A 6,003-nucleotide genomic window follows, 5' to 3' on the forward strand; every position below is an offset into this window, starting at 1 on the left:
GGTCATTATTTTTGTAATATTTTAGAATTAAAGTTATCTAATTATTTAACACTTTCATTTCACATGCAACATTTGCATGAAGCTTTAGCTTATTGATCAGTGCAGTTGAAAGACCAGAATTATAGAGGCGTATTATACCAGAAATCATGGTAAGTCATATTCCTCATTTTAGCTCTTTGTCCTGACAGTTCATAGAAGTATGAATTACTATTCACAACATCAGTCTCAGAGTAAGTTTTCCTATGTCCTGAGTATTACTGAGATGTAGTTTTGGTGCTGCATGTTTCCTTTGTATGAGCCTAATGTGAACGAGCATTGTCTGAGTGTTCGATTTATTCGACAGCGATCTTTGATCTTTTTGTCTTTTGTAATGGGTCATAAAGAGAAATGGAATGAGCTTAAGACATATATTTTATTTTGACTTCGTTATATTAAAACACTTTATGTTGTACGTATTTTTGAAAGGTTTATATGATCTATTGAATCTTGTATTAACTGTTGTGCTAATGTTTTGCAGGTGCTTATAACTCTAGTGTCTGTGTAAGAATTGTACTGCTAGTTTTTGAGTATAATGTAGTTGATTGTATTATCTTATTTACGATTGGCTTGACTTACTGTGACAGATATTTCATATTTATTTTCCGTAGTTTCTACTAGTGATTATCTCCCTTTGTTTTAGGATCATATTTAATAATAGTGATGTGCTTATTGTTACTTATGTCGGGTTATTTTTTGCCATTACTATAAGTATGATCAGATACGTTTAAATTATCTGTATCGATAATTTGGTGTTAAGCCGATGAAAGTTATTTGCAAGAAGTAGTTTGTTATTTATTGTGCAGAACACCTCGCGGAATGTTCTTGTATGAAAAATATACATTATTTGTGTATTTGATGTAGATAATTATCGGCGTAATGTATGTCGTATCGAAATGAATAGACCATGTCAATATCATGGCTCGATGGGAGTTCATGTCATTTGTACTTTAGGGATATTTACTTACAGCGTAAATTACTTATGTTTCATATATCTTACTTATAGAAATACATAGTCTTATACAATTATTGTATGTATTTGTTATTACAGGGCTTTGTACTCTACGTTTATATTTGGTTGAATCAAGTTACGAACCCTAAATGTCTGGGTTTTGTTGTCAACTATAAAAAGCAGGACTGTTATAGGAATATGAATAATCGGCAAGTACATGTAGTGGTGCTCGATCGGACAATAAGAAATAACCTCTTTTCACGCTGCATATGGATGGCGAAAGTCATAATATGATCATAAATAAACTAAATTCCCTAAGTCATCAAAATGTGAATTGCTAATCATTCATGATATCAATATTCGCGTTTACACGGATTTTTCTGGTCTATATTTACATCTTAAAGATTCTAAATCTCAATAAAAATGCTATCCGTCAACTCTCAAATCCCCTTAGGGAATTGAGTACAATGCTATACCAAAAATTTGATACAAAATTCAGTCAAGGTCAATTTTCAATATCATAAATGCGTTAAAATCTCTTAAATAATTGCTTTTTAAAGTATATGAAGACTTCATAGTTCTCAGATCGATGATTCTGGATTCGGTATGATACATTGTAGTTCCCATAGTCTTTGTCAGAGATGCATCTCTATACTCCAAATATGTATATTATCTCGTTAACTTACGTATATTCAATATTCAACAACATAAAGCCATATTTCCGCAGCACAGACGAAATTGAAAAAGAAATTTTGAACTGCATTTTCTTAAGGATTAAATAAAGCTGTAAGGGGTCCTGAATTAACAAAACTAAACCGTATTGATTTTTGTCCTATTTCTCAATGGACAGAAAAACGGGGAAAAAAACAGTGCACGTTAAACTGGTTAAACTTTTAGATTTATACTGTATAAATCAAATCACAGTTGAAAGAAAAAAAATAATACCAGCGAATATGATCACTTGACAGAATCAGCGAAAAAAATAATACGTTTACAAAAAAAAAGAATATATACTTTCAAATGCAGTAATTTGCTAACGATCTCTTCATCATTTTAAATCACATTCTGTACAAATGACTTTTTGTCATAGACACAGGGGGCTTTAACACATTTGTTTTCGTCGTAGTGGTATGTTCCCTTCCTTTGAATTTTCAATTTAATTACATTTCAAAGGATGTGAATACATCTGCACTTTTAAATGGATAAGTATGTTTACAGTGTGCACATTAACCGAATAATCATTTAAAATTAGAATTAGGACTTTTCATGCCTATTTTTATCTGTCGGAAATTCCATTCAGAAGTTTTGGGAATTTTTAGAACTTCATACTAAAGCAATCAGTTAGGATTTGATTAATTATCTTTTTTTGGACTAGAATTTTGCAACAACAAAAGCGGTACTTCAATCAATTATGACCCCTGTCACAGATACTTGTGCACACAATTTCTACTGCAAATTTAATATTTTTTTAGAATATCGGCAAAAACCTAAGACGTGATATCTTTCTGCAGATGAGATAGAATCTTAATATTGGTTAGTTACATCATCATGACGCATATAGAATGTATGTAGCGATATAAACAGAGGCTGGATACAGCCTGCCTTGAAAGCTTATACTTAACAGTGTCCTCGTTTAATAAAGAATGTGCATATCAAATCAACGGACCTACGGTAAAATGTATAAATAATTTTCTAAAGATTAAATATGTAGTCCATAGGCTGGTAGTAAATATTTAATCTTTAGAAAATTAATCCTATAAAATATTTAAAATAAAAGACAATGTTATTCAGAAACGGATTTTTTTTAGTGTCGTATACAAGAAAAGGCAATTTGATTATAATAAGGAATACGTTCTATTAATTCCTGACGTGATATAACTATAAGAAATATTTTTAAACATTTAGAAAAAAATATTGAATTTAGTATTCAAAGTTAAACAAGAATTAACTTTTATTTCTATTTAATTACTTCTTGCTTTTCTAAAGACATCACCTGCAAATTGTAAACACCTGTATTCAGGAATGTTTTAAGCCTTATTATTGCTGTGAAAGCGTTGAACCAATTAATATGAAGTATAGAAGAGTGCTGAATTTTGTTTCATATGGGAAGATGAATAATCAACAAGTACATGTAGTGGTCAAACTACATGTAGTGATCCGATATCAACTGATTTTTGAGCATTAAAAATAAATGTTTTTATAAGAATTTGTAAGATGACAAGAAATGATGTTTCTTGTAGTAGGTATGATAGAGTTTTAACATCCTTCCAAATTATGTTAAGACAAATTTATCTTTGGCCTTTTACATTCTCAGTATAAACAGTTAAGCAAAAACTTGGCAGTGGGTCGGTGGCACATGGCAATACATTTTTTTTTCTCAAAAATTTTCACCCATTTCATATCATAAATGCATCCTTTTTTAAAGTTGAATGTTAGTTCTGGGTTAACCAGATGAAAGAGAAATGATTTGCATAGAAATCAGTGAAATTCATTGATGAAAGATAACTCTTCAATATAGCAAAGTTTGGTTGCTATGTTATTATCTGAGCAACCTATTGTCGATTTAAAACACACTTTATACTATTTGATATATGATAAATACGTTATATTGGTACACAATATTCAGTAGGATAACATTTACACTGTGCCACCCATATCATAGGATCAGCCGGAATTATACATGAACAACCTTTTAGAATTTATGTAAAAGGGCGTTTGTGTGTTTTTGACTTTAACTGAAGAGACATGGAGTGACCGTGCACATTATTGAACCAGGGTATTTCATCACCAATATTCTGTTCCAGGTAGAATATGCAGCACCTACATGGCTCAATACAACACATTACCTACAGATCTCCAGACATTATGGTGAAGAGTTTTTAGAAGAACGTAAGCTAGTTAAATGCATAATTAGACCACATTGGTACAAAATATTTAATGGGATATAATCAACACTGTACCTATCATAACATGGGATGCCTGATTGTTTACATGGACAGGTTCTTCAAACGATAATTTGAATAAATTAAAGAACACATTCGTCGGATAAACGTATGGCCCTTTTAGTTGTTAAATGAATGTATGGCTCCAGTTTCGTGTATTGAAAACATCCACGTTTCACGGGTGTCTTCCAGACATGCCTGGACTTTTTATTTATATTCATATTTCAGCACGGCGTTTGTTAATCTACAGTGACCAGTACGGCGTGTGTTAATCTTTATTGACCAGCATGGCTTGTGTTGATCCCCAGATTCCAGCACCGCGTGTACATGTGTTAATCTTCAAAGTCTAGAGTCTAGCACGTGGTGTGTTAAACTTCAGAGTTCAGTATTGATAAGCAAGCACTATGTCATGTGTGGGCCTTCAGCTACTAGCACAACGGGTGTTAATCTTTAGTGACCAGCACGGTCTGTTAATCTTCTGTCACCAACTTGCTGATCTTCAAACGACCTTCAATCAACAGCAAGATGTGTTTTGATCTATAACGAGCACCATAATGTGTATTAATCTTCAACAAACAGCACATCGTGTGCTAATTTTCAACCAGCAGCACATCGTGTGTTGATCTTCAACCAGCAGCACAAGTTTTGTTCATCTTCATCACACAGCACAATGTGTGTTCATTTTCAACAAGCAACAAAGCGAGCATTGATTTTCACGGCGTGTGTTAATCTTCATAGTCTCGCACGGCATGTGTTAATCTTTAGTGACCAGCACGGCGTATGTTTATCTTCAAAATCCAGCACTGTGTCTGTTAATCTTTAGAGTTCAGCACGGCGTGTGTTAATCTTAAGCGATTAGCACGGCGTGTGTTAATCTCCAGTTACCAATATGTTGATCTTCAACCAAAAGCACGACAAGTGTTGATTTGCAACAAAAGCGGCATGACATGTGTGGATTTTCAACCAACAGCACGGCGTGAATAATCAAGGGAACCAATATTCTAGCGGAATTCGAAAGAATGACACGTTGAATAAATCAGTTTTCATGGTGCATATGGATACACCATAACGATCCACGAGTTCATGATAACGACCATAAAACTTCTGTAGTGATGACTACAATCTTGTAGCAACATAACCCTGTTCCAGAAGCCAAATTGTAAGAAGTCCAGCGCGATACATGAAGTTCGTGTAGTTACGGCAAGCTCTGGCATAACGTATGAGTTGTGTTATAAAAACTTCATACTAAGGTGCTGAAGAAACTAATTACATGGAAATTTCTTTATAAAAGGCAAATACTGATAATAAACAATGTTCGTTTCTTAATCTTAGTATTCATATCAATAATGATAAATTGATACTATAATTTATGATAAAATGAATCATGTTTCATTCCTTATTGTTAACTTTCCGTTTTTAGATGGTGACGTCTTCTTGTCACCATCACATGGTGTTTCCATTACACAATTTGTTAGATTTGCTTGTATTTGAAACAATGTTTCGGACTTTAACGAAATAAAACTTTATATAACCGAGAAACTATTACATCAAAGTATTTCATATAAGAAGTTCACAAAAAATTCACGAAATTTTGTCAAACGATACAACAAACTCATTCTCAACACAGATGTACTTGTAAAAAATTATGCATGCAAGGATCTAAACTACACTTTCAGGTAATAATCTTCACAAATCACGGAAAGCTCAAAACTAACCCAATAAATTGATTATTGTGTTGAATAGATTAATTCGTAAGGAGTTAAATTATAATACTGATGTCAAATCGTTCAAGATAGCAATTTTAATATAAACATTGATACTCTCGTAAGTTTAGTACATAGCAACTAACACACTATATTTAAAAGCAGTTTTGATATGACACGGGTTGTGTCCTTATTGTATGGCTTATAATGAACTATATATCTTAACCCTGCAAACGGAGAATTATGATTAAATTGCATACGATAAGGACATAACTTTTGTAGGTTAAAACTGGTCTAGATCTGGTATGTCAGTTAACTGCTAGTAGTCCTTTACTTTGTTTGTGCATTTGTGTTACTTATCATAAGTTTC

The 6,003-nt window shown here is 32.6% G+C and overlaps 1 long non-coding RNA gene across 1 annotated transcript; it reads left to right on the top strand.

The window, feature by feature from the left end:
• The first annotated feature begins 1,906 nt into the window (after nucleotides 1-1,906).
• LOC148609664 (uncharacterized) lies at nucleotides 1,907-5,336 on the top strand. The gene is made up of 3 exons (XR_015914446.1): nucleotides 1,907-2,659; nucleotides 3,009-3,877; nucleotides 4,159-5,336. It is a non-coding gene; the product is annotated as an uncharacterized LOC148609664 (long non-coding RNA).
• Nucleotides 5,337-6,003: the final 667 nt, after the last annotated feature.

Source organism: Perna viridis, chromosome 8, assembly GCF_037379345.1.
Source record: "Perna viridis isolate PV_CMFRI_1.1 ecotype Kerala chromosome 8, ASM3737934v1, whole genome shotgun sequence".
Taxonomy (NCBI): Eukaryota; Metazoa; Mollusca; class Bivalvia; order Mytilida; family Mytilidae; genus Perna; species Perna viridis.